Source organism: Arvicanthis niloticus, chromosome 4, assembly GCF_011762505.2.
Source record: "Arvicanthis niloticus isolate mArvNil1 chromosome 4, mArvNil1.pat.X, whole genome shotgun sequence".
Lineage (NCBI taxonomy): Eukaryota > Metazoa > Chordata > Mammalia > Rodentia > Muridae > Arvicanthis > Arvicanthis niloticus.
This window is the reverse complement of record NC_047661.1, coordinates 125,522,793-125,545,564: the sequence shown is the minus strand read 5'-3', so window position 1 is coordinate 125,545,564 and position 22,772 is coordinate 125,522,793. Positions and strand designations below refer to the sequence as shown.

General features: G+C 40.8%; 1 pseudogene; it reads right to left on the bottom strand.

Annotated features, from left to right (window-relative positions):
- Positions 1-11,692: 11,692 nt before the first annotated feature.
- LOC117707834 (AP-1 complex subunit beta-1 pseudogene) lies at positions 11,693-14,943 on the bottom strand (annotated as a pseudogene).
- Positions 14,944-22,772: the final 7,829 nt, after the last annotated feature.

Here is a 22,772-nt window from a genome sequence, read left to right as displayed (position 1 = left end):
GTTCTCAGGAAGACAAGTATAGCATTGCATGTTTTCTCTCATATGTAGATCCTACCTTCTCATAGTTTTATATATGCAGATAAGGGATTATGAGAAAATGTACAGGCTATGAAACAAGACAGAGACCCATGGGAAGGAACAAGAGGTGTTAAGAAGGGCAAAAGGTCTCATGTGATATAAAAGTGTCAAGCAAGCACTGAGGATAGGAGGGCAGAAGGGAGGAGCAGGGATGGAACAGAAGAAAGAGAAAAAAACTCAACAAAAATAAACTGCTTAAAATTGGTTTTTTATTTATTAAATAAAACACTTATTAAATATTTATTAAAATCTAATACTAAGACATGGGCCGTGGTTAAGAGCACTTGGTCCTCTTGCAGAGGACCTGAGTTTGGTTTTCAGCAATCACAAGTGATGACTCATATCCACATGTAACTGCAACTCAAGGAGATTCAATCCCTGCTTCTGGGGTCTGAGGGATGGGGACATGCACACACATATGTAAAAGTAAAATAAGTCTTTAAAAGATCTAATTCTTTGTAAGCTGATAAATTGAAATAAATTAACAGATAAATAAATTCAAACAATTATCCCATTTGTATTGTCATTTGACTTAGCCTATAATCTACAAAATTTCCGAGGTCAACAAATTTGTTAGACAGTTTTCAATGTATTTGACTATAACTTAAGGTGAACACATTCTATCCTGTTAATTCAATAGGCATAGTGGTATCTTTGTCAGGATACCCCAAAACAGAAGCAGTCCCTCTTCTGAAATGACTTTATTCTTAGCAATGTGCTCTGGATTTCCTACTTTCATCTCACCACACAAGGAGCTCACATCTGGGCAGGTGTTTAGACATGTTGTCAGTTATAAGATATGAGTGACAAAGTAATTGTCTTTGTCTTCCCAACATCATGAATGTGTATTATGATGAAATAAGACATGATTAAACCAACATTCAAATGGAAGGGATGACTATTGCGTTCTGTGTCTGCCTCTATTTTGTATTTTTAGATGAAGCCTTCTGTAAACAGGATGAAAGGGACATTATATCCCAGCTTCCAAACCTCAGACTGGCTGTGCTCATGATTCTGTAGATTAGGAAATTGAAACAAAAGATAGATGCAAGGCATCAATCTTTTGTTTGCTTTCACACAAAGCCATGAGACTTTAGGCAAGGGGACTCTCATGACCTACTTCAGCCTGGGCCTCAGTCAGACCAAGAATATGTCACAGCGTCTTTTGTTACGTTCTTGTGACTAGTGTGCACTCAGAATTGATAGCTATTGCCCTCTGTCTTAATTAGGGTTACTATCTCCTTGATAAAACACCATGATCAAAAATCAAGTTAGGGAGAAATGGGTTTATTCAGCTTACACTTCCACATTGCTGTTCATCATTGAAGGAAGTCAGGACAGTGACTCAAACAGGGCATGAACCTGGAGGCAGGAGCTAATGCAGAGGGTATGGGGGTGCTGCTTACTGCCTTGCTCCTCACAGCCTACTCACCATGCTTTCTTAGAGCACCATGATCATCAAAGTGGGTCTGGCCCCATTAAGAAAATATCCCTAGGACTTGCCTACAGCACAGTCATATGAAATTATTTTCCCAATTGAGGTTCCCTTCAGCCAGATGACTTTAACTTGTGTCAAGTTGACATAAAACTATCAGTACATCATCTGTATAATCAATTTGACCTTGGGCTTATGAATGGGCCATATTTTATTTCTTAGAAAATTTAAGATAACATATCTGATTTTTTTTTCTTGCTGCTGGTGAATTTCTTACCAGTCCAGAGTAATCATCACTCCTGGTTATTACCTGAGTTCAGTTTGATTTCTGAGGTGGTTAAGGTTTCCACAGCTTAACCTCTCCCTTCATAGCTGGAGCTTGAAGACAGTACTGGCATCATTGGGTCAAGTATTTCTGAGGTACCTACACATATCATCTTCCATTCTTGACCTTTAATGACCTGTAGTCAAAAAGTCCATGCAGTATGTCTGCTTGCACTTATCCCTTCTCACTAAGTTAGGCTATGGTCACAGGTAGCACCCAACCAACAGGGATTTATAACAACAAAGAATTGTTTCTATACTCTGGCCTCATACTCAATGAAGGTCAAGAGCTCAGTGTCAGTATTTAGTCTAGATATGCTGGAAGATTAGCATCTACCCAAGACCTAGGCAATGGCATATTGAAAGGGAAAATGATTGTAGAGGCACTAGAGGCACATAATGAATCTCAAGGCTTACAGCAGAAAATATTCGTGTCACTTCAGTTCACATCTCACTGATAGCAAGAAGTAACCCGGCCAAATTCAGTTTTAATAGGGTGAAAAATTAATTCTTCTCCTTTTTCTGGATCTTTTTGGCAGGGTTTCACTATCAATCCCTGGTTGCCTATGTGCACCAAAGTTGTCTCAATCACATAAAAATCTTCCTACCTCTGCCTCCCAATGCTAAGATTGAAGATATGTGCCACTATATCAAGCACAACACGTGTTACTTTAAAATGTTACCTGTCACCAACATCCCTTTGGTTTGTGGCACAAGCAGATCCTCTTCAGCTACTGATATGCACTTTCACATGCATGACAAAGAAAGGGGAGGGAGCAGGATTCTGGGGCTGCTCAGTTACATTTCCTGAGACACCACAGGATGTAGAAATCCATCTGAGGAAGCTCATGTAAACCATGGCTCTTGTGTTTTAAGTCCAGTATCTAATGACTATTCTGACTATGGATACATCCTTATAAACTTTCCTCCAACATCAGTTAAGGCCCATGGCAAGAATCCAACAGCAGGCTCACATATTTTAAGTCTGAGTATTGTATTTATATGTCACAATAAATAAAACTACTACAGATTATTATTTCAACTCCCCCCATCTTGACTAATAAATCTTCATTAAGACTTGGACATTTGGTTCCTCCCAGAAACAGGACAGAACAGAGATAGCCTACACGGCCTAATGACTCGGGCCCCTTTGTTGCATCTTCTCTCATCTGTAGCTCTCTGGAGCTGTCAAAGAAGACTCATCCTCTCAACGTTAGTATAATACCCTCAGGACTGCAATCAGACCGTATTACCGTAGTAGGGAAAAGAGCTCCAAGTTCTAAGAAACCAACTCAGTGAGATCAAGGCTAGTAGAGGACCTGTGGGTGCTAAATGGGCAAAATAATTTAGACTCAAGGCTTTCACTCCTGAGGAGAGATTTGGAGAAATGAAGCCCGGAAGAACATTATCCCTTAGCTATGGGATAAGTAGAAAGAAACTTTGGTGAAGAAGAAGGTAAGTTCCCTCAGTGTCGAATATTTCCACTGAGAATTCTAAGCTCTTGTCAAAATTAAGTTTGAGGCTTTTCTCTCGGGTCATCTTGAAGGACTGATTTCATATGATTGCCTCACCTTGGCTTTAAAAAAAAAATGACCCATCTGAGTATTGTAAGCAAATCTCCACATTAGGTTACAAAATATGTGTTCTTGGGAGGAAAATTCCCTCACAGTTACTCACAAAGAACTACCAATTGTATGACTTCCCCTCCAGAATTATAATGAAAGGGTTTAATTATGCAGCCCACGCTGACCCAAAGGGATGTTCCTTCTCCCTCAAACTCCTGATCTTTATTTTAGCATTCCTAGCATTACCCCACTAGGCTCTGCCCCATTTTTAAAAGGTGGCTTTAATTATGTAAGTAAGCATTTTAAAAACATTTCTATATATCTACTAAGTTAAAAAATAGTCTGTCTATACAAACTCATAATGAACTCTGAATTTATGACAATAGTTGTTTTGGATGTCTGTCCCCCTGAGATGAATCACTACTGACTTATCTTCCCTTCTTGGCATGGCCCCTGCTATGTGAAAAAGGAAATGCCTTTCATACACAGTTGGCTGAAAATCAGTGGCTGAGCCTGTGGCCAACAAGAGTGGTTGTGGTATGGGTAAAATTAAATGAAACTCCCACTGTGGCCTCCCGGAGACCCAAACTTTGAATTCCCAGCTCCCACCACACACCATAACATGTGTTTAAATGAGTAAGTGATATATCTGATTAGGCTAACAATTTCGCCTTAGAAAAATACAGTCTGAATTGTTTTTGCAAACTTGACTTACAGTAAGTGAGTTAGGATTGCGCTTGGGATAAGAACATCCATTTTTGATTTGCTTGTCACAGGACACCAGAGTAGCAATTTTTACAAAAAGGGCCAATTTGCTTTATTTCATATATACTTAATTTTTTATTCTCAAATGGGGAAAAAAATGAAACAGAAAACCTCACATGTAACCAAGCTGAAACAAGAAAGACAATTACTTTTCCCTCATGAAATGTTCTATTTCCTTGGTCTGCTGTTTCATTAATTTTGCAACTTCATTTTATGCTGATCTAGATTTTAGTAGTTTTCCCTGAGCACAACTTGAACAAAAGATGTTTGATTAATTTGAGAACATGTACTGTATATCTGTGGTGTGAGAGACACTTTGCTATGAGCTGGGTAAGAGTGGAAGAGAGACCAGGTCTCTCGGTTATACAAGTTTGGTTTTACAGCTGGAAACAGTGAATTAAGACTGGGAAAAGAAACAGGAATTAAGTGTAGAAGTAATCATGACACAGAAGGTTGAAAGATCAAGAATGACTGGGAGGAAAATAATTTAGAGGATGGCCCCTCTGAAGGTTTGGGCTGAGAGCTTATTAAGAAAAAGATGAAGTAGTAAGGGAATATTTGCAGAGAAACTCAGCCACCATTGGGATTCAACACTGGGCACAAATGGCCAAGAAATGAACCACTTTGATGTTTTGCAAGATTGGGAAGGAAGTCACAATGATGAGGACATCATGAACGAGGAAAAGCAAAACAGAAATGAGGAAGGATAATTACCCACAGGTCAACTCAATTACTGTACTTCAGACTACTATAAGGTACCTTATATTCTATTATTCGCAGGGAGTTCTTTCCTTAGGAGATTGTCTATACAGGCATACTATACTATAACCCAATATAGACTTTTGGCCCACTGTTTTGGGTGTGAAGTGTAGAACACATTGTGAGTTTAGAATGTGAAGCTGGCTGGCAAGGAAAGTAGAGAAGGAAGTGAAAGGTGGGGTGCTAGAACATCAAGACAGATTATTGCCTAGATCCAGTTCTGACAGGAAATGATGTCATATGTAATTTATGTTCAGGCCTTTGCTTTTCCCCTTGACCTTTCATGGGTTTATAGTTTGCAGTTCCCTTACTTCCTTGTCTCTATTTTTTCTCAGGTAACTTTTCCTTCTGTTTTGACAAATGTCAGGAGTTCTTTCCCTAATGTCCTTTACAAAGAAATGTTCTGGATTCTCCTTGTTCTGGTGAAAACACATAGCCATTGAACTTTAAGGGAGCAAACCTGTTGTCCAGATGGGTGACAGTATTTATGGTAGGTATACACTATTCCCAAGAAGATGCTAAATATTCAAGAAGACATCTGTGATTCAGTAATTTTAGACCATAGGCAGAAACTTTGAATGTTTGTTACCTTTTAAAGTAGGCATTTCAGCATCTTAAATTATAATTGATGAGAAAACCAACTTCATTAATGTGAACATCCCATCAATCAGGAAAATGGAACCTTGTCTGATTTTTTTCATCAAGCTGTTGGATTCTGGGAGCTGAGGAGGTTAAGATGGCCAGAGGCTTGCACTATCTTCTCCTTTGCTTCTGTTCCTTTATCACAGATGCCTCACCTGCTTTCTGGAATATACCTTCAGTTGCCAGGCATTGATCTTTCTGGTGTATAATACTTAGTGAATTTGATTCAGTCAATAACTTAAGTATTAAAATACAATCCAAATGCAGTGACACATATGTGCCCTTTAATTTAATTTTTGTCTAAGTATATAGCCAATCATTGATAGAGGTCATGCTAGGGCCAACTCATAGGACTGCTAATATAAAATAAAAAGTCCTCTGTGCCTAGTGGATAAGGGGAAGCGTTTCCCTATTTGTAGGAGGCTTTGGATGACATTTATTCTTCTTTTCTTCAAAAATATTATCATTGTTATTTGCAATGCTTTTTAGAGACATATGTTCACAGCAGAGATGAGACTGTTGTTTAGACTAAAATGAGCCTTAAGTAGGAGAAGGTTGCCATGTGCCCAGCTGATGCTGTCTGAATAAGCTTGATTCTATCAAATTATTAGAAATACTCTTTATAAAATAATGTCTCAACAGACAACAAAAAAACCCCACAAAACTCAGAATCACTGTTACTTGTTTTTCTATCACTGTGACTAAACTCAGGTGACTAAGGCAACTTATAAAGGAAAAGGTTCAGCTAGCCTTTTGAAGAGGTTTAAGCCACAATGGCAGAGCAAAAGCATGACAACAGGAACAGCTGAGAGCGCACATCTTGATCGCCAAGGAAGAGAGCCCACTGAAGTGGTGAAAGTGTTTTTGAAACTTCAAACCACATTCCCAGTGATACATCTCCTTCAATAAGACCATACCTCCTAATCCTTCTGAAACAGTTTCAACAGTTTAGGGTCTAGTTAATTATTTAAAATATAAGCCTATGGGGACTATTCTCTTTCAAACCACTATACATGCTTTGTGTCTAGAATTTACTAACATATGGATTATCGAATGGTTAAAATATTGTTTTAAGTTATCAATATTTGTTTACTCATATTAATCATATTCTAACTAGTCACAAAACAGCTATGCTGTTCTTAGCATCGAGTCCTGAAATTCAAGCATTCATCTCACCTTCTCTAGAAACAAGTACCTTGAGTTTGAATTCTGTCTCAGGTAATTTTTTGCATGCTCACCCATGCACCCCATGCAAATTCTGCATGTTTAACTCAGAATATTCCATGTCATAGTTGGCCTACATATTCCTCAGACAAATCTTAGACCTAGAAAGAATGGCAATCTGCAGCTGAAGAAGTAAAATTTCATACACTGGGAAACTGGATAATTGTCGACCTTTCCCTTGTATTAAAGAAATACTTTCCCATTTCTTATAGTAATTAATCTGTTAGAACATTCCAGATACTGATGGAGTGTCCTGGGTCAATATGTTTCTATCAGCCATTATTTCTAATTAAGTCTGTGTTTAGCAGCAAATGACCTTAAAAGAAGAGCATTATTACTGGTAACTATCAAGTGCAAATTCTTTTGAGGAAGAAGAAATGAACCAGGATAGGCTAGGATTTTGCAGGGTCCACACCAACTCTAAAAGTTTAGCGATTTGAGCAAGAACGAAATTCTGTCTCGTATAAGGCCACTGAGAGGAGATGAGAAATGTTTGTTCCATATATTCAATAGAGACTCCTTTCCAAATTCTTTAGTTGGTCTAAACCTTTTTCACACAGCTCTGCTGGTTTCTGCTTCTTCCGGACTGTTGGTCTGGTCTCAGAGTCTCCTTAGTAGCTTTGCTTGTCTGAGAATGACTACCAATAGTCTTTATTGCTTATTCCTGGGGGAGGAGCCTCGTGAATAGTGTCAGCTCCGGGGGCTTCATGAAAGTAGTTTGAGTTGCTTAGCGTCTCCTCCTTGCAGGATGAAATATTTGGATATCAGAGAAAACTGCTACATGACACGCACCTACTATTTACCCAGCAGAGGCAGTCGTGTAACTTAAGAGAGTGAGGAGTGGGAACAGAGTCCTTGTCTTAGGACATGGAATTCTTTATATTTCCTAAAGAACAGAACAAGAACTATGTTGATAACCCACAGCAGCCTGCCTCCTGAGGCTTTCTGTACGTTTCTACACCGAGTCTCATTCACATCGCTGCAGTGTACTAACTCAGCCTGAGGACCCAACCCACCAGAGATGAGTGAGTCGAAAGCCTATTGAATCAGAGAAGGAAATCAGTGAACATTGTTTGAATTGAGCTCTCACTGTTTATCAGATGCAGGTTGGTACTTGTATGCTAATCTTACTGGCACAGGCATCAGCATAACCTGGTGAGAGAACTCCTTTGGCACTCATCCCAATGCTGGTAGAAACAGCTTCCCAATTTTCCTTTGTGACCACCGAGTTTTTCTGGCATCTTTGGACTTCCACTTCCCTTGGAAGTACATCTGCAGTAGGTAATCAAAAGCCATTAGTGATGATTCACTTGGAAGGAGAAGCGGGTTGAAGGAAAGTTTCTGTGTCATGCCTTTGGCTTCAGGACTGGAGAGAATTCCCTTGGCCCCCTTCCCAAACATCATGTTAATTCACACACACACACACACACACACACACACACACACACACGTTAACCATCCTCTCAACTACACTCACCCTCTGATTGGCAGGCATCCACGCACTCTTTGGGATATAAACATGTTCGTTGCTACTTAGGATCTAGCTGAACCCTTTTTTGTCCTACCTTTCTTGAACAAAATGTTCAGTCTTTTACATATAATTATGCGTATGTACATTATACATGACTGAAGTACACTATTCCAGGTGACTGACTTATGAAACATTACTGAAGCATCAACAGTGAGAGACCCACACGTCACACTCAGGAGGGTCCTAGTGCTGACCCTCCTTTCTTTTTTGTAAAGTTGATATCTTTTGTTTCTTTATACTCCTAAAGTATGGTTGGATAATTCAGTGTGCATATCAGTGAGCAATGATAAAAATTAAGATAAATCACACTTCCATATCAACCTGCTTTCAACAACCTGTACACAGGATCTTTGGGCTTTTGTAGTTATTTGGAAATGCAGGGTGAATGACTGTAGATTATGCTTCTTCTATCACACCACGCTTTGGCTAACTCTATCTCTTGTCTGTGATGATTGCCCATTATTTTACAACTCTATCTCTCTTATCTACCCTCCTTAGCTTCTAGCTGCTGCTCTTCCATTCTCTTGTATGAGATAGATGTTTCAGCTCCAACATGTGAGTGAGAACTTAGAGTGTTCTCTTTTCCTGATTCTGTCTTATCTTAGCATGATCTCCTGCAGCTCCCAAAGTAAAAGGCTTGCATTCAGTTTTATGCCTGATGATCCCGACAATTAAATACACTGACCACTGCACACTGTATTTGCAGTAAACATGAGAGTAGATGTCTCTTCAACATAAGAACTTCAATTCCTTTGCATATATACCCATTTATAGGACCAAAATTGCTTATTGTAGTTCAACTTTTAGCTGTCTGCACAACCTTAACACTGTTTTCTACAAAGGCTGTAGGTGAGGTCTCATTTTGAAATTCCTGTCTCTGGTCCCACCCTTTAATAATCCTTGTGAAGTGAATGCAGATTTCTGTCATTATAGGACTTTATTTTCTAGAGTTTTACACCAAAAGATTCACTGTGTGAACTGCCTGGTGTGTTCCGTTTTTTTCACTCAGAGTAATACTCTGAGATTCACCCATAATGGAGTGTGCTTCAAGAGTTGACTTCTATGCACTGGTGAGTAGTTTTCTGTTGCCTGTGTCACAGTTGGCTACCCACTCACCTGTTACAAACATGTGTTTTATTCTTTATATCACAAATAAATCTGCTACATATGTTTGTATATGTCTCTGCATGAGAATAGTTTTCGTTATTCATGGGTAAAGGCTCACAGTGAAATTACTAAGTCATACAAATTTAGACTCTTTTAAAAAAGTATTTTTCCAAAGTGCCATCCCTTAGCCTTTTCTTAAAAAACACAGAGACCCATTTCTGCATTTTCTCTCCAGCAACTAATACTGTTCATCTTCTCAGGGTTAAACATGTGCTTTCGATTGGATTTTCCATGATGACTAATTATGGTAAACACCTCAAGAGGCTTCCTTGCCATTACCCCTATTAATTGATGCCAAGTTATTTCTTCAAATATCTTACTTTTTGTTTCATTTTCTTTCTAAACGAGAGTTTGCTTTAAGCTTTAAATGTTTTACTCTTTAGACAATTACAGTCTTTTAGAAAGACACTGAAAACTATTGGAATACAGGGTTCCTTTTATAGTTCAGCTGCCAAAGAGCTCTTGCACCACATTACTGGGCAATTTCAACAAACATCGATATGCACTTATGACAAGCCCACAAAACTTACCTGCCTAGCAAATGGACCCCAAATCCAGGAAATTTACATTAACACATAGTGTTCATTCTTTACTAACTCCAAGACATGAGAAAGTCTTACCTACCTACTGTTTGAATGTTTATGAAGCATTCAAACATATTTGACTCAAAATCACAAAGCATTTGTCACATCCCTTAACTCCTCAATATACTTTCAATATGTGTGTTTGTGTGTGTGTGTGTGTGTTTGTTTGTTTGTTTTCCAAAATGATTTTATTGGGTTTGATATCATTATACACTCATACTTAAGGAATATTATTGAGTATTAGTTTTTCTCTATATAAAGTGTTATGACACTTAAAATATTAAAAATACCTGCAACTATTCCAGAAATTTTTGGGAATACTTTGCTATCTCTCCCTCAAACCTTTGTCTCCTATCGTCAGAGGAAAAATAATACCATTTTCTCTCAGTCTAGATTAGCTTACGTTTTCTAATACTTTACATAAATGGCATCATACAGCCTGTATTAGTTTTTAGTTTGATGTTTCTCACTTGGCATAATTATTTTGAAATTCTTTCGTGTTGTTCCATTGATCAATGTTTGGTCATTTTTACTCTTCAAGACAACTCTATTCCATGATGTATCACAGCTGCTGGAACCTGTTGATGGACATCTGAGTTGCTTTGAGGTTCAGCTATTAAAATGGAGTTCTGTGACTATACATGCACAAGTCTTTGAGTGGACATACGCTCGTTCTTTCTCTTGGGAAGGATACATTGGCATGGAATAGCTGGATCATATGGCAAGTGTGTGTGCAACAAAAAATTGGCAAATATTTGTGTGAAGCAGTCAAACCATTCCAAATCTATCTGCACCAGGTGAGCAATGTGTTCGTTCTCTTCCTCTCCAGCACTTGGTAGCGTCTGACTTTTGAGTTCCAACCATTCTAAAAGGTGCAGCGGAATCTCATTGTGGTTTATGTTTCTTTTCCTAAGCTAATAATGGAAAGAGATTTCCTTATGGGTTTTATAAGTGGCTTTAAGTCACTAAAATGTATTGTTGTGTGTTTTTATTGTTTGTTTTATTTTGGGTTGTGTGTGTATGTGTGTGTTGTTGTTGTTGTTGTTGTTGTTTTATTTGTTTGCAAAGTTTTAATGCTCTTTTCAAACCACAGAGATTTCTCTACCTCTGGTTCTCTCTCCCTTCTTCCTATTTTTCCTTCTTTTTTTTTTCCAAAAGCAGAATCTCTTTATTATCAAACAGCAGCAACAGGACAACCCATCACTGTCACACACACAGACTGGGAGCCAGCGGATGCTAGAGAACCCACGGGAGCCTCACACCGAAGCGTTGCCACTGCTCCTTGTTCCACCTTTCACCCTATTTCTGTTCTAAGAGCCCTGGACTCACAGAGGGGACACCAAGGAATGTTTTGTAGGCAGTGACCATCCTCCAGGGCATAAAGGAACAGAATCCTAGATGGGCTCTGGGACACACAGGGGGTCACAGAGCACCAACTGGGGTTTTATGGAGTGGATGGTGCTGGCCCAGGTTGCTCCTCTGGGCTCATGTCTGCCCATCACCACCTCTAGCCCTTGAGGTCCCAAGCAGTAATGTTGGCACCCAGAGGACTCTACCCAGGACAGGGTCACTGAGGAGACAGGGCAGGGATTATGGGCTAGGACCCCAGGGGGTTTCCATTTTCTGGTTGCCATTCACCCAGAAGAGGAGAAGGAAGAGCACCCTGTGGCCCCCTGTCCAGCAATGCTATGCTGGCTCCATTTCCTTTGATCTCACATCAACAGCAATAGAAAAAAGCAGCCACTGGAGATGCACTGAGATTTCACTCTAGGAGGAGACATGGCCCTGCTCCAGGCCCTCAGTTAGGATCAGGGGAGCCTCTTGGGTGGTTCAGGAGCCAACCTGGCCTCTCCCCAAAGAAAGGAGGAGGTTCTGCCACCCACAGGGTTCCATGATTGGGCTGGCAGAAGGCTAGGGTGGATGCGAGAGGAACTTCAGTTCTTGAGGATAGTCTCGTAGGCCTGGTATACATGGTGGGACACCTCCGGTGCTCGACACTTCAGGGACAGCGTGAAGCTGGGGTTGCCTGGCTGGATCCGCAGCTCCACCAGTACCCAGATGCCACTGGCCAACTTCAAGACTGGTAGAGCATGTCCTGGCCCTCCACATTCCTCTTGGCAACAGTGAAAATGTTACTGCTTTGCAGCTTGTTGCTTGCAGCCTCTGGGTTAAGGGGGCAGTCTCTGATCTGGAACTGGGCTTCATTCTCGTTGGGAATGTCTTTCCATGTAGCCAGAAACATCTGCCAGTCCATCTTCCCGTCCTCCACAAAGAGGACATGCAGTGGGTACAAAGTGCTGACATAGAAGACATCGATGTTGTTCTTCACAGCCACCTGAAGATGGTTTAGAGGCTCCATCTTCATGACTGAGCCCACTGTGTTAAGAGGCAGGGAGATCTCCACAGTCTGGTTGGGGCTGAGTGGTGCGTGCACTTGGAGTGGTGCGGCAGGGGCCAAGCCAAAGCTGTTACGAATGAACTGGATAGCGAAATCTGTCATGACCTGCGGGGCCTTGTTAGTCAGCTGCAGGTCCATGGAGATGGAGCCGACCTGCCTCGTGAAGGTGCCAGAGATCTCCAGCCCCTTGGCCTTCATGGCAGGGAGCCAGACTGCTTTGGGAGCTACATAGGATCCTGAAAGGGTGCCCACACCACTGGTCAGGTCAAAGAGGTCACTTAAGCCACTGCTGATGGGTGCTCCAAGTCTGGTTGGTGCTGTTGCCGCTGCCACCGATGCTGAAGGTGCCCCAAAGTTACTATCTCCAATCAGGCTGTCGAGGCCACCACCAAGAAGATCCACAGCTCCCATTTGCACTGAGGAGGCAGCTAAGGGTGGGCCACTGACTGGAGGCCCAAGGTCTAGGTTGAGGAGGTCACCTAACAGGTCACCCTGGGCAGGAATGATGTCCGGCTGATCACCAGCAGGTGCTCCAGCAGGGGCTGTCTCAGGGCTCTCTGTGCTCTCGCTCGAGGCAGTTCGAGGTGGCAGGCTCTTATGCACCACTCCCCGGCCACCCTCCACAAAGGCGTTTGGAGGCTTGTGGTAGACAGAGGCCAGTGTGCCAATGTAGCAGATGAGTTCATCCAGAAGTGTAGGCTCAATAAGGTCTGTCTCCTCTGTGATGAGGGGCTTCTCAGCCAGTACCACCTCTTTGGCAGCTACAGGGTCCGTGGAGAGCAGGCGCCAGTAGATGTAGCCACGGTCCTGAAGGTCTGGATTGTCTGAGTCCTGAGTGGCCAAACTGAGGACCTGCTGTACCAGCTCCTGAGTCTCTGTTGGCTTCTTCAGGAAGAGCTTCACAATAGCTGTCAGTAGCTGTAGCTGGACCTGGGTGCTCTCATCATGGAAACCTTCAAGAAAGCTCTCCAGCAACTCATCAGCATTTTCAATCCGCTCAGCATACTCGCCCACTATCCAGATCATAGCAGCGCGGGCCTCAGGCTCATCCAGAGAGTCCAGATTCTCACACAATGTGGCTATCACACTCTCATACTTGTTGGGGTACTTGCGGAAGATGTCCTTAATGAATGACCACAATGGCTTCCTGGACCACATAGTTGACCTTGGTCTGGATGAGATCAAGCAATGTGCTCACACAGCGCTCTGCAGATTGCTCCACCTTGATGGCACAGCGGCCAATGGCGCGCACTGCCTTCCGTACAAAATCCAGATCTACTTCTGTAGCATGCTCTTTTAGTTCCGCCAATACCTGGGCAATGTTGGCCTGGGAGGCCAGGCGGATCATAATGTCCAGTTTCTCCAGCTTCACGTAGATGGGGTCATTGTACTTCACAAAGAAAACCTTCATTTCATGCTTCAAGATCTCTGGCCTTTTCTGCACAATGAGGTTGATGTTGCGCAGAGCCACATACTGCAGCTCTGGCTTTGTGGACAGCAGTGTGACCAGGGGAGGGGCCAGCTTCTTGAGCAGCATGGCGTAGTAATCCATGTCCTTGGACAGCATCTCCATGAACTTCATCAGCACCTTCACCGCAGACAGCACCACAGCAGAGTTGACGTGGGAAAGCCTAGGAGTGACCCGCTCACAGATGCTCTGGGCCTCACGGTCATCCTTAGGCATGTAGTTGGCCAGACAGTCCAGAATGAAGATCTGGCCCCACTCAGTGCATTCCTTAAGGGCTGTCAGCAGCTTGTTGATAGACTGTGGGTTCAAGTCAAGCAGGTTGCTACTGGGGTGAGACTCAGCGATCTCTGACAGGGCAGCCACTGCATTTGCTACCACCATGGGGTTAGAGTCAGAGATGAGGTCTTTAAGTGTGTCCAGGAAATCCTGGTCTTCTACCAGTTGGGCATTGATGTCATGTAGCTTGGCGACACACACAGCTGCTGTCTTACGCACGTATGGATCTTCATCCTTTAGGCATTTCCGGAGTGGTTCACACAAGTACTCTGTGATCTTGTCAACTCGGATGCAGCCCATAGTCCTCACAGCCAGGGCCCGGATGAGGGGATTGGGGTCCTTACAGTCCTTCACAAAGGTGTTGACAGCCATAATGGCCATGTCAGGCTGACTCTTGGCATAGTTCATTAAGTACAGGTACACCAGCTTCTTTAGCTCCAAGTTGTCTGTCTGCATGCAGTTCACCACATCAGGGACGAGAGCACTGACATCTTTGCCCACAGTCATTGATGCAATCACTTTCTTTACGGCCTTCTTCTTCTTCTCCTTCTTGTCACTGTTTAGCTCTGCCTTCAGCTCGAAGATCTCCCCTTTCTTGGTTGTGGTGAAGTATTTTGAGTCAGTCATTTCGGTTCTTTATCTGTGGCCAGACTCCACAAATCCAAACGGCTCCGGGTGTCGCGGCTCGGCTCGCTTCAGCAGCAAAATGTCTACAGCCTCCACCTCCCTCTCGCAGCCAGCTGCTCCAAGACCCACGGCTGTCACCTGCTGAGCGGCTTTCCTTCTTTTTATAGTCTTCCAATGCTGGAGGGACTGGAGTCTGTGAAACAATCAACAGCCTAGTCTGCACCTGTATTACTGGAGTCATCCAAAGTGGAGAAAGACTGCGAGATCCCACAAAGAACCTTTTGTGAATTGTTAGGGACTGTTGCTCTCTGAGTTGTGGTTAACTGGGATAAGCTGAGCTTAATGACTGGAACAGGAGTCACTATTGTGTCAAACAGAAAAGTAAAGCAATTTTGTTTATGGTTAGGACATATTTACTGTGTAGGCTGTGTGTCTGTGTCCTTGATGCCCTAGCTGCTTCAGTGTTTTCAGAAGGTTAAGGAAACTTTAGTGTGGGGAGCTCCACTGGAGAAAGCCACTGGAAATTTGGAAGTGGCTTAAGGTATTATAATTCGGTTCAACTTTCTGTCTACTCTCTACTTCCTGACTAGAGATGTATTGTGACCAGCCACCTCATGCACCTGACACCATGCTGTCCCTGTCTTTGTGGACTCTCTCTTCACCCACTCTAAGCTGTTGTTCCATAAAACTTCTCTGAGGGAGACACAAAACACATATCTACTCAGCCCAGGTAGGAATTCCACAACAAAATAAAATATGTATTCCACAAAAGTCCAACTTGGTGACCGGGTGGGTTTTATTGAGGTTACTTAAGGGAGTAAGGGTGAGGAGTTAGTTCCAGAAGCAAAACTGACTCAAAGATACTTTCATCCTCAGGGCCCACCCCAACACAGGAGACAGCTTCCAGCTGTTGGGAATCTGGAGCACAAAGCATAGCCTGCAGGTAGCTCAACAGGTTGGAGAGTATCCTTTTTCCACTGAGCCTTTGTTCAGTTTGTGAGTCTTCTTGGCAGTTCAACTTCAGTTCATCTGAGTTATAGTCTCAGCTTTTCTTACTCTGGCAAGGAGGGGCCTAGTGAGTCTGATCAGTTTCAGGGACTTCCTGAAGCTATTCTGACTTGTTTACCTTCTTGTTTAAGAAGCTTTCATCAGGATACAATGTTTAAATCTAAGAGGAGTTGGAGAGATGGCACAGTGGTTAAGAGCACTGACTGCTCTTCCAGAGATTCTGAGTTCAATTCCCAGCAACCACATGTTGGCTCACAACCATCTACAATGGGATCTGATGCCCTCTTCTGGTTTCTGAAGACAGCAACAGTGTACATAAAATAGAAGGACTCAAAATAAGTAAATCTAAGAGGAAACCTGTTATACAAGAGAAGCCAAATTCAAATTAAACATTTCTTGCATCAAATTTCCTCTTGTGAATTATTTGATCCAAGAAACATGAAAAATAATTAGAACACTTCTCATGTGCTTTGTTGGCTTTCTTTCTCAGTGGACATTTCTCAGCAAGAAATTTCTTTTTTAATTTCCTCAATTTAAGTTTCATGACAGATTCTAGGAATTATGGAAGTTATATATCTAGTAAATGGTTTATATACATTGAGATAGAAATGATGACATTATAAATATGAACAAACTGTTTTCTGTTTGGGCTTTCACACAGCTAAACTGTGAGATCCCATTATCCCTTGTTAGTGAGTTCAGTCATGTTGTAAAAGTCCCGTTACAACAGCTGAATTCTAGCCTGTTGAGCATAAATAAACCCAGTAGATGCCACTGTTAGTTCTGCTCACTGGCCCATACTCATATACTGTCTGATATCCTGTCACCTATCTGGATACTCTTGCTATAGTTGTTGAAGATGTTGGCTCAGTGTGGCAAAATATTGGGTACTTGAGTCACCTTCAAGACTAGAACCACACCTGCATCAGGAAGAATAAGTTGGTTGATTTTGTGACTAATTTCTACTGACATAAGCCACCAGAGTTTGAAGAATTCCCTTTTACAACAGCTAGTTTTATGCTAAAAATACAAGAAATTATTACAATCAGAAAGATTGTTGTAACAAAACTTCTTGATATTTCTGCTGCCTTTTTTTTTTTTTTTTTTTTTTTTGGACTTCAGGCTCCAAGCCCTTGATGGAACACTGAAGCCCACTGAGACAGCAGTGGATGGAGTTTAATTGAAAGACATAAGTACTGTGCAATAGTCCTTTTAATCAAGATGTTAAAGGGAAACTTTATTAAACTTTGATTGAATATATAAAATTAAGATGTAATACACCTTAAATATATTAACCCAAATTATAAAATATTAAATTAAGATTTAATATATTAAATTAAACACAGATTAAACCAGATTGAAAAAAAATGCTTTTGAAAAAAATCTCAAATACACTAGAGAAATTATTAACCATTTTATTTAAAAGAGAAAACTCTAGTAAGTATCCAAACTATGAGAGAACTGTGCAGGGTGACCCAGGCTCACTGAGAATAAAACAGTTGGTATATAAGGCAAGGCAAATTATCAAAGGACAAAATGAAATTTGGTCCAGGATTGAAGAGAATGAAAGCGAAATGTAGTGATGTCCTCCACTCTGCAGACCCCATGGGAGCCCTGTGGCAACATCCTCACTACTGCTAATTCTCATCCTCCATCCAGAGCCGCTCTGGTTCCCAGCACTAGGTGCAAAATCCCACAACAGTGCTGTGTTTGGTTTGACTTCTGACAGGCTGACTGTCTGTGCATCCTGACACTTAGCTCTACTTGGATGCTTCACAGTGGAGAGAAAATAAAAACAGAGGGATCAGAGTCACTACGACAAAATAATAATAAAGAGAAGACAGAAGGACATAGGGAATTCAAGAATAAGAAATGTCCTACGGTTCCATTTTTCTATTCAATGTTAAGGGTAAATAAATATAAATATATTTAACTTTTAAAAATGCTAGTACTAAGTCCTTTAAATAAATGTTATTTCTTCCAATTTGCACAATAACTTTATAGCAAAAGTATTATTTTCTCATTACAAGTGAGGAAGCTGTATGTCAGAAGGATTAGTCCTTTTCCAGGCATATCAGGAAGTGATGTAATCACCTCTGTCTTACTGCAAAAGTCTTATCTTTCCACTAGTGATACACTATGTGTGTTTGAATGATTGTGTGTGCACAAGTGCATGTGAGTGCACATGTGTGTACATGTGTGTGGTGTGCATGTATATATCTGCACATGTGTGTTTTATGTAAGTGTGCTAGACTATAGTAATCTATGTTTATGGCTGAATGAAATGCAAAAATTAGGCAGCCCCCAAAGGACACTACCCTATTCATACTCACTAGGAATTAAAGTATGGATTATAATAATAATTATAGCAGTTACCATGTATTAAGCACTTAATGGTGTGAGACACAATGATAAATACAGTGCCTGAAATAATTTGTTTGATCATCTGAACAACTTATGAAGTCAGCACAAGCAGTATGTGCCTGTTCCAGGTCAGACACTTAAGACAGAGAGTGCAAGAAAAAAGCCCCGGGCCACAGCTTTCCGTATAAGACTGGACTCAAAGGCGTGCTCTCTGCACCTCGTCTATCCAGTGAAACATCCTAGACCCCTCTTCTCCCAGGGGAAAGACTGGTAATAAACACAATGGGGAAGTGTAGCTAGAGAGAGGTGGTAGAATATGAATCATAGATTTCTGCTCTAAACTTGCACAATGGCTTTCTTTTCCAAGGTCTCAGAACTTCTCAGTACCATTCAGCTGATACTCATATGATGATGTCCTCGGGCAACTCTTAAATTTTTGTCTCAGAGTTGGTTTGATTTCCATTTCCCTGATGACTAATGACTCTGAACATTTCCTTAAGTGCTTCTCGGCCATTCAAAATTCCTCTGTTGAGAATTCTCTGTTTAGCTTCATGCCCTCATTTTTTAAAATTGGATTATTTGGGTTTTTTGGTGTCTAACTTCTTGAGTTCTTTATAAATTTTGTATATTATCCCTCTGTCAGATGTAGGGTTGGTGAAGATCATTTCCCAGTCTGTAGGCTGCCCTTTTGTCCTATTGATAGTGTTCTTTGCCTTCAGAAGTTTTGTGGTTTCATGAGGTTCGATTTTATCAATTTTTGATCTAAGAGCCTCAGTCATTGATGTTCTGTTCCAGAAATTGTCTCCTGCATCAATGTGTTTGTTCAAGGGTATTTCCCTCTTTCTCTTCTATGAGATTTAGTGTATTCGGTTTTATGATGAGGTTTTTGATCCACTTGGACTTGAGTTTTGTGCAGGTGATAAATATGGATCTATTTGTGTTCTTCTACACGTAGACAGCCAGTTATACCAGCACCATTAGTTAATGCTTTCTTTTTCCATTGTATAATTTTAGTTTCATTGTCAAACATCCATCAAATATCCAAAGGTGTGTGGGTTTATTTCTGGGTCTTCAATTTGATTCTATTGATCAACGTGTCTGTTTCCATACCAATACCATGCAGTTTTTATCAATATTGCTCTGTAGTACAGCTTGAGGTTGAGGATAGTGATTCCTCCAGAAGTTCTTTTATTGTTCAGGATTGTTTTGGATATCCTGGGTTTTTTCTTTTCCCATATGTAACTGAGAATTGCTCTTTCAAGGTCTATAAAAAAATGTGTTGGAATTTTGATGGGGATTGCATTGAATCTATAGATTGATTTTGGTAAGACAGCTATTTTCACTATGTTAATCTTATCTATTTGTGAGCATGAGATATCTTTCCATCTTCTGAGAGGATACACCAAGCCTGGCATAGATTTGATTTGCCAGGATACAGGGATACATAGGAGGGCTTTCATACATTCAGAGGATCTGGGGAGGGGAAAATGGGTGGGAAGGATCGTGGGAGGGGTCACAAAGAGGGGGCAGTGAGCAGGATGTAAAGTGAATACATACTAAATAAATAAATAAATGAATAAATAAATAAATAGTTTTTGTCTCAATACTAAGTAAATAACGAAGGTATGTCCAAATGATATTACAAATGCCAAACAACTGAATAATATTTTGTGTATTTGTTTCGCTGACAGTGTTCCATGTTGTTAGGGCAGATCCTTAGCTTTGCATAAGCTGGGAAGCCACTCTACCGCTGAGCTACATAATTAGGAACATACTGATATCTCTTACGGGTCTACATCAGTATACACTAGTGTCTTGTTCTTCAGCACACACCATCAGACTTGAGTTCTTTCCAGTCCACCTAACGACAACTATTAAAGCATAGCTGTCCCTCTCAGTCCTTGCTTTTCCATATTTATCATCATCATCATCATCATCATCATCATCATCATCATCATCATCATCCCCAATGACTCTTTTAACTTCACTCTGAAATGTTCCTTTCCTTGGCTTTTCTTTGCTTTGTTTTGTACCATTTTATTCCACACTTTTTTGATGTTCAACTACTCGCTGCTCCATTTCCTTGCTTCTATGCTTGATCATCTAGATCCTCAGGCACCAGCTGCATAATTGCCTATACCATCTCTGCTCTATTGGAAGGCATCAATTTTTGGGATTTTAGGATGATGGCATCCACACCCATATTTCCAAACCTGTATGCCCCCGGTGTTTCTGCATAGGCTTCAAATCAACATTTCTAGCTCCTTTCATTTTGAAAACCATGCAGCTCTCACCTATGTCGGCTTCTGTGTCTTGACATCTGTACCTACACATTCAACAAAGTATACTGGAAAGAGATCTCGATCTAGCTAAGAAGGAATTAAAGACACTCCCACTGGGGCTGAGACTAGGGAGATAGCTCAGTTATGAAAAGACTTACCTTGTGAGTACGAGGACCTGAGACAATCCCCAAACCCTCTATGGAGGAAACAATTGAGATAGCAGGCTACTATAAGCCCAGCGCTGACAGAAAGCTCCCTGCTTCTCTTTTGTCAGCCAGCCTAACTGAATCATCCAGTTTCAGATCATAGAGAGACCCTGACTTAAAAGCATAGGTGGACTGCATCCAGGACACCTTAGGTTGATATCCAGACATCTGGCCTTCACACACATGATCATACGTTCATACACATGCATACATACACACACACACAAAGAAGATTCCCTCTTTAGCTTGCTAGTTCCAAAGTTGATGAGTTATTCAGTAACTTTTCATTTTCTTATGCTAAAGTGAGAATACTGGCATAGCACCCTTATAATATAATGTGACTAGCCCCACCATCCCAGTTTGCTCCTGTGTAGTTACTCTGGCTACTGCAAATCAGGCTATTTTAGTTCCAATAATCACTGATCTATACTAAAATCATTAGAGTAATGATGAAAATACACCTAGAATATCTGCACATCATCAAACATTCCATAGTATACACAGATAGAGGCATAATCCCTGATTTTCCCTAATGCCATTGAAGTTGGTCATGAAATATAAGAATCAAAGCAACTTCAACCATTTGGTGTAAATACAGGGCAGTATCTGTCTGCAGCATGTCTGAGAATGGCTTTTTTTCTGTGCTATAACACACATGTGAAAAATATAAATTCTGTAAGTCTGAGAATATTTCCTATCTATCTATCTATCTATCTATCTATCTACCTATTTATCTATCTACCTATCTCTAGCTCCTTTTGAGATGTCACCAGGTGGATCTCTGGGGTTTTAGCATGTTCATGCACAACTAGAAAACTCACCAACCTCTAGATGCATAGTTCAACCTGCCAGGCTTGTGTTTACGTCAATCATCCATGGTTCGGAAACAAGTCTTTATTCACACGTTTCTGTTCATATTCCAAAATTTACTACTATCCATACTTCACTTGCACTTCTTATTTCCTTTTTTACTTTCTCCAGCACATCTGGGGATGTTTTAAGTATACTTGGTTTTAAGAATTTATCAAATGATTCAGTCAACCAAACAGTAATCAAATACTATATTTTTAATCAACATATATTGCTACAAAAGGTAAATGTCACAAGGATAGAAAAATCTGAGTTCTGCTTCCAGTAGCTTTCAATCTTCCAGCAAAGCAGTAATATAGGAGAGTAAAAATACACAGGGCCAGATTTTTAGCTTTGTAGATATCAGGTCTGGGAAACGCCTGTAATGTTTTTCTATGATTTCACAGATTCCCCAAACCCAAGATGTTAGAAGCACAATGAAAAGATAATTTCCCACAACCTAACAACTGCTCATTGCCCTCCAAGAAAGTCAATCTGTGCAGTACCACATAGTTCATTTGTGTAATTCACCAGCATTCAGCTGGAATTTGCTTTAAAAGCTTGCAAATTACAAAAGTTCCACTTCACAAAAGATTCTTGGGAACTTATTCATGAGCAAAGCGTTCATCTAAGAATGTTGCTCTTGTGATTTTATCCATCCCAAGCTCAGCTTTAATTTTGCTCATATCTGTAATGAAATAAGGTTATATCCAGATATGACCACCTAGGGTAAGGTGTCATTCACAGACGTTTAAAACAAGCCATATTCACCGAACACAGTGACTTGAGCTATAGTCTGATAGGGGATAGCAGCAAGAACAGAGTCATGCTTCATCACCAGTTCCAGTTCTCAACCATCTGAAGGGTCCAGGAAGGTGTACTCAGCTAGATCACAGCCAACTGTAAGTTTCTTGGCAGGTGAATCAGTTAGATTATAGCCTATGCAGGTTGTTTGACCTTTGTCAATGGAGGTCAACTCCTTTGTTTAATTTAATTTAGATCCTTCTCTTTCACCTTACTGTGTCTGGGCTATGCTGTGGGATGGAGTCAAAGCTTTCATATTTCATCAAAATCTCCCAAAATAGCAAGTGCCAGATTATTCTTGTACATTACAGTTTTCTCAACAACTCTTGTCATATTTATTTTCATTAAAAATATTTTAAAATAAAAAAATTGAAAGTATTTTGCCTGTACAACTCTAATGATTTGACCAAGCAGCG